Source organism: Gymnoscopelus microlampas (genome assembly GCF_963454915.1).
Source record: "Gymnoscopelus microlampas genome assembly, chromosome: 22".
Classification (NCBI taxonomy): domain Eukaryota; kingdom Metazoa; phylum Chordata; class Actinopteri; order Myctophiformes; family Myctophidae; genus Gymnoscopelus; species Gymnoscopelus microlampas.
In genome coordinates this window covers 2,505,361-2,515,360 of record NC_139959.1, presented here as the reverse complement: position 1 = coordinate 2,515,360, position 10,000 = coordinate 2,505,361, and the positions used below count along the sequence as shown (strand labels likewise).

The 10,000-nt window shown below is 44.2% G+C and overlaps 1 protein-coding gene across 2 annotated transcripts in view; it reads left to right on the top strand.

Moving 5' to 3' along the window:
- zfhx4 (zinc finger homeobox 4) overlaps positions 1-10,000 on the top strand; it is a 135,899-nt gene that overhangs the window by 50,561 nt on the left and 75,338 nt on the right. The window lies entirely within an intron of this gene.

Sequence of the window (10,000 nt, the reverse complement as noted above, 5' to 3'; positions counted from 1 at the left end):
TGTTCAACCAAAGGCTGATATTTCATACGTTTGGATGTAAAACAAGTGTCCATATACAGATCATATGGGCAGCCTATTTAAAAAATAGTAACCGTTTTTCTAGATTCATTAACGAACACAATATCTGGGATGTTTGGAATATCCTGCAATGAATTGACACACACACACACACACACACACACACACACACACACACACACACACACACACACACACACACACACACACACACACACACACACAGGCACACAGAGTGACATCAACCATGGCTTATCTACCCCAGAGATCCTCTGTTTTTCCCCATGTGAGTCAGCCTGTTCATTAGGCGTGCGGCTCAAATGTCTTTATCTGAAAGAAATGGGGAGATTATCTCGGTCAGGACCGGTTATGACTGGTCGTATCCAAGTCACCCTTTTTTAGAGGTGTTTAGTGGGAACAAAAGCATCTTAGTCACTTTTACTTAACTGATTCAAGTCCCGTCACACTTAACACAAAAAAGGTGTTTGGTCAAAGCGGGGGTCCAGGGACCCTCAGGGTTCCTCGAGGGGGTTCCAAATGGACCCTTACAGGTCTGTAACTCTGAGAGTGTGTGTAGTGTACGCTCTCAGAGTTAAGGTTATAGTAGTTTCAGATCTACTGGTAAAGATTATTCCTTTCCTGTCCTGCTATACGGCATGCCCTCCCTTGTGCTCCGACCATGGCACGTTGGGCTTGTTTCCACGCTATTTATTTCACTTGATTCAGTTCATGAGATGTCTTGTGAGCATTAACGAGATGCTGCTATGCATTTCCATGGACCTGACCCGTAGGATCAAGTGCATTACCGTAACGAGGAGTTCTTTACCACTAAAAGCTGCAGTGTTATGGTAGTGGTAGGTGTTTATTCCTATGTATGTGTGTGTGTGTGTGTGTGTGTGTGTGTGTGTGTGTGTGTGTGTGTGTGTGTGTGTGTGTGTGTGTGTGTGTGTGTGTGTGTGTGTGTGTGTGTGTGTGTGTGTGTGTGTGTGTGTATTCCCATGTTTATGTGTGTATACGAATCCCTCTCCACAGTGGAAACATCAGTGGTAAGATGATTAAAAATTAATTATTACATTAATAAATTAAAATTAATACCAATCCTCCAAAGTCTGTATTCCCTTATTAGCCTTAGTCTAAGGTTGTTCCTTAATCAATATTTGATAGCATTTCTGCCGTGTTAGACAAAGTGCAGACCCTCTTAAACAGGGGTAGGCAACCTTTTTGGGCGCAAGATCACTTAGCCCTTCTCCGAGGCTGGCGTGGCGCCAGGAGTGGGTGTAACACAGCTTGGCCCACCCACTTACACAGCTTGCCCACCCTAAATGACATTTTCATTTTCTTAACGTTTACTTTGAACCGGGACCTGTGTCTTGTCGGCCCACCCATCACTTTTGCATACCCACCCAAAATGTCAATCCTGCTGCTGCTGTCAATCCTGTGTCTAGGTGAGACATGACCTTTGACACGATCTCAATAGAAGAGTAGACATAAATGTAGACATTAAATGTCACATATATTGCATCAACACAAAAGAGTTTACACAAATATCCTCTGTGGTGATTCAAAAATATAATATATCACAATATATTTGACCAAATACCTTGATATTGCGACGAGAATATCATTTTTTCCCTTTCTTTTCATGTTTCAAAATATTCTAAAAATAGCAAAAATACCAGATCTGCAAGCTTGTAGATTGTGGATTGCTACGAGCTTGTATAGATTGGCTATTTTTGCTACACGTTTTGAAGTTATACAATTTTGATCTAGGTCATTAAAACCAGTAAAAGACAGCATAATTCCCAGAAAGGATCAAGTCTTAACATCACGACATGGATATAATATATTTTTTATCTAGGATCTTCTTAGTTGGATGTATAGATTGACTCGCTTGGCAGCCTTCCCCCGGCAACAGCAATCATCTCTGGTTGCTATGGTTTTGTTAAATATAGAGGTCTTCTTAACAGCATTGCACAAAGCAACTCAAATGGTACTCCTAAAATATTTACGTATATCTGAATCTTTGGTCTTAATTTGTTGTATGGCATAAAGATTTTTTCTGATCCAGGCTACCATCAAGCTACTACTGTAGGTCCTCATTAGCAATAAGAATAGCGATAGCTAACTGCCTAAAACTAACTAGACTAAGGCTACTGCCAAGCACAAATAGCCTTTGAAATTTTGGGTCATTGATTTGAAAATCTATGCAATCACACTAGAATGTTTACATGGGAGAAACAGCCTTAAGATACTGTATTCCATGGAGTAGCATAGGATAACATAAGGATGAACCCCAGCACCCTTATTCTGGGGGGGAACGTTTGCCAAAAATAGCAGGTCTACAAGCTACAATTTAGGCATTTAGCAGACACTCTTGCCAGAGCGACTTACAATAAACATGGTAAATACATACATCAAATGCAGAGAGTGTAACGCCTCAGTAAAATAGGATCACAGTCAAAACAAGAACCTAGCATCCGTCTAAATATACCGTCAAAAGAATCATCTTGTACATTGAAACTAAAGAATACGTTAAATAATTATACATTTTTAGCATTGCGGTCAAGAACAAAAAAGGCCTAAGTGACAAAAACATGAGAACAAACGACCAAGGCTGGCTTATAGATCAGCTATCTTTTGGCGAAGACATTTAGGTGCACAGTGGGGAGAAAAAAAGAGCGTACCAAGTACAGTCGCAACTCTGTTTTCTGTGTTACTAAAAGTCTAAAGAGGGTATAAGTGGTCAAAGGAGGCTGGTGTAAGTCAGTCAGCAATATGGCGGGCATGAAGCAAAGTGAGAGATTGATGTTGTTGAGATGGAGATCCAACATCAGTAGGAATGCGGTGATTTAACACCAGTACACCCTGTAACCTCCATACTGGCCTGCCTTCCCCCTTGTGTGTGTGTGTGTGTGTGTGTGTGTGTGTGTGTGTGTGTGTGTGTGTGTGTGTGTGTGTGTGTGTGTGTGTGTGTGTGTGTGTGTGTGTGTGTGTGTGTGTGTGTGTGTGTGTGTGTGTGCACACGTACATTTCAGACCTGTGAGCAACTTTTGGCAGCTCTTTCAAAGTTGATTCATTACCAACACAACTGCCAGATACGTTGTGCTGCTCGCTGAACATTGGCAGCCATTTAATAACACAAAGAAACCTTTTATTATATCATTTTTTAAATAAAAAATAAAAAACATGAAATACCCCCCAGGAGGACAATCACCGCATTTAGAAAACACAACAACAGCATGGAGGTGGCTTGTCTGAAGATATCTCTCATGTAATTCTTTCTCGTTTAGTTGCCGAGGCAGAGATGAATAGCGGGGAGGATCCTGTGAGGCGTGCACACACACACACACGCCAATGAAAAAGAGAGGGGGAGAGAGAGAGAGAGAGGGAAAAAGAGAGGGGGTAGAGAAAGAGAGGGAGGGGGGGAGTGGGAGGGAGGCTGATCCAGCCGAAAAGGCAGGAGCGGGTCATCCCGATGCCCGCTCGGTGCACCCATCCACCCCGCCCGCCCGTTCACCTACCCGCCCACAGGCCCTCTCCACCAAATGTGTTCCACAGATGACGCTTTTAAAGCCTCTGGCAGCGGGCCCACTATTTTACCCTTGGACATGTGGTTGTAAAAGAGAGAGAGAGAGAGAGAGAGAGAGCAAGCGGAGAAGGGAGGAAAGTAAAATGTTGCGGAACAGAAACCTCTTATCTCCATATTTTAACTTTTTGTGTTTTTTTCGTAAATTAATGCCCTACTTATACCAAACTACAGTGTCACACAAAAGTAGTGACACTACAAGCTCGAAATTATACAAGTGTTGAGCTTGTAGATCGGCTATTTTTGGATTGGATAACAGCTTTGGACATTATGACATTTCCACCCGACAGCAAGAGGAAGATAGGAAGGAAGGAATTAAGGAAGGAAGGAAGGAAGGCAAGGGGAAGAAAAAGTCCTCTTTCTCTATTTGAACAGAGGAACACCTCTCTCTCCTTTTATGTCTGGGCGGAGGTGAAAGACGCACGGGGGCACGTGGAGGGAGGTTGGCCTCGTGCAACAAAAGGAGCCGAAGGAGGGCCTGACGACTTCACCATCTGGGGCTTTTTTGGAAAACACAGAGTATCTTTATGGCATGGGAAATCATTTGAAGATTCAAAAACAAAAAGCATATTCATCGAGATTTTTATGGCCGCTTTGTATAAAGCGGACGACGGTATAATAGTAGTTCTGAGGGGAATTGAGAAATTGAAGGGTTTTTTTTCTTTTTCTTTTTATTCCGGGGCCTTTGAAGAAGGGAGAAGATGACATTAGCAGCAAGTCATCCCCATGTTATAGCCACAGCAGGTGGGCACACAATAGACCTTATATGGGCATGGTGGAAGGTCACCATCTCACTGCTGATTGGTTGAGAGCAATTTGTGACGGTCTGGTCCGTTGCTAGTTTTCCATCTTGTGTGGGTGTGTGCGTGTGTACGCGTGTGGGCACGTGGGTGCGTGGGTGCTTTAGTGTGTGTGTGTGCGTGGGTGCATGGGTGCGTGCGTGCGTGTTAGGGATCAGATTATTTGGTTTAGTTTCATGTCACGATTATTGCGGCCAAAAATAATAGCTATTACCGATATTATCACGATTATCAAAATATGCTTAAAACTCTTAAAATGCCTCAACACATTTGTTAACCACTTGCACCCCAGCATCCATATATGAGATTTGTAGATCTGCTATTTTTTGGCAAAGAGATTTGGTGTATAGCCGGAACAGAGAGGTTCAAGTAGCGAGCCAACTCAGGTCCAGTGTATGACGAAGGACAATTTCTCAATACATTTAAATCTCTGCAATATGATTATTGTGTTTTTATGGGGATAAGCGATCATAACCATTATCGTGTGTGTGTGTGTGTGGGGGGGTGGGGGGGGGGGGTATATTGTACATTTTCTCTCTCCATATAGAATGAGATTGTTTGGAGAAGAACACAGTGGGCAGCTCTCTACCTCAGTGGCACCAACTCAAGCGTTCAGTGCAAATAACCTCCATCCTGTAGAAGCTTTATGAAAATACATTTTACTGTAACTGACTCCATATCGTCGCCCACATGTAGAACCTATTTCACACATCCAGAACCAGCGCATATATAGTTATTATTTAGTAAAAGCTCTTTTTTAACCCCATTCTAACCCACAACCTCTGTGGTGGTGGGCAGGCACTTTACAGTACCTCTGCCCACTATACCTACGAAAAAACATTGAAATATGGACATACAAGGTTCCTGCCCGACAGTAACTGTATATCAGTGGTGTAAAGTACTGTACTTAAGTATGATTTTGAGGTACTTTTACTTTACTGGAGTATTTTCAATTGTCTATACTTTTACTTCTACTCCACTACATCTCAGAGGAAAATATTGTACTTTTACTCCACTACAATTATTTGAAAACTTTAGTTACTAGTGACTTTGCAATTATCAATTATTATATTATAAAACATACATTAACCACTTTAGCCCTATTTTATACATAGGTTGTTTGATAATAGCCGATCTACAAGCCCACAACGCGCCGCATCGCCATGCAGAAACATGGCATTTTCAGATAATTTTGGAGCTTGCCTAAAGTAAGGTGCAGCTACGTAGCATCTTGCTAGCAGTCCATGAGGTCAGCTGTCTATTAAAGGGTGCTGTAGCGTGGCATGTCCATAGCTGGCCTGCTGGCTAGTGTTTGGCTTAGCGTTGAAGACCATGATGTATGGCACCAGTTATGATTTTTAATAACAAACATTGGCCCTAATGCACACGGAGAGCAAGGGAGTAAATCTTTCAGTGCCTTTCACAAGTGCTGCAGAGCACTAGTAGGGCAGGGGTTAGAATTGTGTGTGTGTGTGTGTGTGTGTGTGTGTGTGTGTGTGTGTGTGTGTGTGTGTGTGTGTGTGTGTGTGTGTGTGTGTGTGTGTGTGTGTGTGTGTGTGTGTGTGTGTGTGTGTGTGTGTGTGTGTGTGTGTGTGTGTGTTCAGAGATCTGTGCAGTGCGATCCACTGGGTCATTAAGAATAGAGAATGTTCATGGTCAATGTGGCATGTTCAAGGACCACACACACACACACACACACACACACACACACACACACACACACACACACACACACACACACACACACACACACACACACCAAACACACACACACACTTTCACACTCACGCCACCGCACCTGTTCATCAGATGTTCATTTTTCTTTCTTTAATTCTTTCTTTCTTTCTTTCTTTCTTTCTTTTTCTGTTTTTCTTTCTTTCTTTCTTTCTTTCTCTCTCTTTGTCTTTCAGTCTTTCTCTCTCTATCTCTACCTGTCCAGTTTTCCATCACTAATCAGGTGGATGTATGTCTGGGGTCCATCTCACATGTCTTTACATCAGTATTACAACACAGACAGACAGACTCTCTCTCTCTCTCTCTCTCTCTCTCTCTCTCTCTCTCTCTCTCTCTCTCTCTCTCTCTCTCTCTCCATTTTCTCTCTTCCTGTCTGTGTTCCTCTGTCTTGCACTTTTCTCTCCCTCTCTCTTTCTATCCCCCCCCCAGGGGAGCGGCAGATAGGCCATCTCATTACCCATGATCCTCTTGGCAACACCACGGCTGGCTTGGAAAAGAGGGGAGGGGGGGTGAATTAAATGAGAGAATGATGGGAGGAAGGAGGGGGGGCGGGTGTCGAAGGAGGAGAAGAAGCAGTCCAGAATTTTGATTCCTGAAAAGAACAGGCTTTTTCTTGTTTTCCTCCCTCTCTTTTAAAACAAACAAATCCTGCGTCTCTCTCTCTCTCTCTCTCTCTCTCTCTCTCTCTCTCTCTCTCTCTCTATCTCTATCTCTCTCTCTCTGGCTGTCCCTCTGTCTATCTGTATGTCTCTCTGTCTCTCTCTCTTCCTCCCCCATCTCCGACTTAAGTTCGTCGCCCATCATCTCTCACGGATGGAGGTGGCAGCAGGTGTGTGTGTGTGTGTGCGCGCGCGCATGTGTGTGTATGTGTGTGTGTGTGTGTGTGTGTGTGTGTGTGTGTGTGTGTGTGTGTGTGTGTGTGTGTGTGTGTGTGTGTGTGTGTGTGTGTGCGTGCGTGCGTGCGTGCGTGCGTGCGTGCGTGCGTGCGTGTGCGCGCGTGCACGTGTGTGATATTAAGTCTACCGCCGTGCCTCGCCTATTAGCTTGGGTCAGCCCTGCCCGCTCTCATTTGAAAATCAAATGGCCCTATATATATGCAGCCCTAATTATTGGACTGTCATTTGGACCTGTGTGATGGGGAAATGGACAGGAGATTGACTCCCTCGGATTTGCATAAAAAGCCATTGTGCTGGCCCTTAGAATATAGAAAAGAGAGAGACGGGGCTCCATTTCAAATGCATGGCGCCATTTATGACACGCACACACACACACACGCACACGCACACACGTTCACATATATAAAAATATATCCTGTGTAGCTGGCAGGACCAGTGCCAGATTCTGTGAGAGAAACAAGCAACCAGGTCTAGGAAAACCAGCCCAAAAGAAGTGACTAATGGGCCACATGAGCACTTTAACATATACATCAGCTATTTGAAAATAGCAGATCTACAAGCTCACAACGCGTCGCGATGCGACGCGTTGTGAGCTTGTAGATCGGCTATTTTCAAATACAATCTTGCGGGGAAATTATTATAATAAACAGATCTGGCAACAACCCTGGGCAGGACTCACATAATCGCTCTGTCCTTGTCTCACAGTCGGAGACTAATTCAACGAGCGAGAGAAAGGAGAAGAAGAGTAGCAGCACAGAGAGTAAACAGGCAGAGCGTTCACAGATGCTGTTATGTACTATGTGCTCTCAGAGAGAAGGTACATATATATATACGTGTAGAGATAGAGAGATTTCCCGGTCTGCTCACACGGAGCTGGACAAATCGGCGTGTCACTGGGTTCACTGCATTCACCGTCTCGGTCTCGCTTTATTGGAAGGAAAGAAGGAAAGAAAGAAAGAAAGAAAGACACAATGCGTTTACATTTGCCAAAGCAAGTGTGAAATAAAACAATCAAAACTCAGGAAAGTATGTGCAATTAAAAGGGGATTAAGAAACGTGTAAACAGAGCTGTATCACAGTGCAACTTAGAAAAACTCTCTCGCTCTCTCTGTCTCTGTCTCTGTCTCTCTCTCTCTCTCGCTCTCTCTCTCTCTGTCTATTTGTCTCTGACTTTTCTTACTCACTCTCTCTCTCTCTCTCTCTCTCTCTCTCTCTCTCTCTCTCTCTCTCTCTCTCTCTCTCTCTCTCTCTCTCTCTCCCTCTCTCTCAATTCAATTACAAATGATGCATTATTGGCATGATAAAGTATGTTTTATGTTGCCAAAGCATACATTGGACAAAACAAGTCACAACATTACGTATCCAGAGACAACAAGTGAATAATGTGCATCCTAACAATAGTAAGTGAATAACAAGCAATGGTAATAATGAAAACAAGTGAATAACAAACAATGAGACAATTAGTTTCTTTCTCTCTCTCTCTCTCTCTCTCTCTCTCTCTCTCTCTCTCTCTCTCTCTGTGTCTCTCTCTCTCTCTCTCTCTCTCTCTGTGTCTCTCTGTCTGTCCCAGTGAGGCTATAGTAGACTCTAGTTATTAGATTATTCAAATGGTGTCGTCTTTCACCTGCGTGACGATTACAATGGACATCTTTCAGAGGTCCAGGGTGGGGGAGGGGTGAGTAATTAAAGCATAAAAGCAGGTTTGCGTGTGTGTGCGTGTGTGTGTGTGTGTGTGTGTGTGTGTGTGAGAGAAAGAGAGAGAGAGAGAGATTGAATGGACGACATCCCCCTCCTCCCTCCTCTTCTCCCTAATAATCCTCATAGATATTAATACGAATTTCCCCTATTCTCGTTAGAGCGCCATAACCAGATGGTCAGCACAGCATTACTGTGTGTGTGTGTGTGTGTGTGTGTGTGTGTGTGTGTGTGTGTGTGTGTGTGTGTGTGTGTGTGTGTGTGTGTGTGTGTGTGTGTGTGTGTGTGTGTGTGTGTGTGTTGGGGGGGGGTGTGGGGGGTTAATTGCCCTAGAGCCACCCTCTCCACCCAAAACCGTTCCTTTATTTATTTATTTTGTTAACGCATCTCAACGCTTTGTAAGCTTGTATATACAGCAGATTTGTACTACTTTTGTGTGACAATGTGAACAGTTGAAGTATGGAGATACAAGGTTTCTACCCAACAGTATAACAACAATATACTGCACTAGTTTTTTATATGAGCAGGGTGTCGTGTGTGTGTGTGTGTGTGTGTGTGTGTGTGTGTGTGTGTGTGTGTGTGTGTGTGTGTGTGTGTGTGTGTGTGTGTGTGTGTGTGTGTGTGTGTGTGTGTGTGTGTGTGTGTGTGTGTGTGTGTGTGTGTGTGTGTGTGTGTGTGTGTGTGTGCGTGCGTGGACAGGGATGGTTTCCTCCTGATATTAATAGCCACATGTGATCCTCCTTAAAGACACCCCCCCACCCCCCCACCCCCCCCTCATCCTCCCCCCATCCTGTGTGGGTCATTTGGGCCGGGCCGAGTCGGTAGGAGGAGGAGGAGGCCACGCGGGCCGAGTCCGTTTGTCTGTGTGCAGGAGACTGTGAAGCAGATCGGAGCTGACAGGTATGAGAACGATAGCAAGGGAGGTGTGGGGGGTTGTGGGGGGTTATGGGGGGGGGGGGGGTTCAGGGAAACGTCACAGGGATGCAGCACTAGGGAACAAAGACAGCCAGCGGGAGTTTGTCTCCTTTTTATTTTATTTTTTGACTCTGTCTCATCTGAATAAGCCCCCCCGCCCCCTGCTCGCCCCCCCCCCCCCAACCACGCAAACCTGGGTGAATTTATTATCATGGGTTCTTTTGAAAATTCTTGAAACACCTGACATCTAATAGTGTGACAAATTTTGTGCAAAACCTCTCATAGCAAATCTGTTTATGTAATATATCTCTTATAAGGAGAAATAAGATGAAATATTATTGGAGGTGAAAGAGATT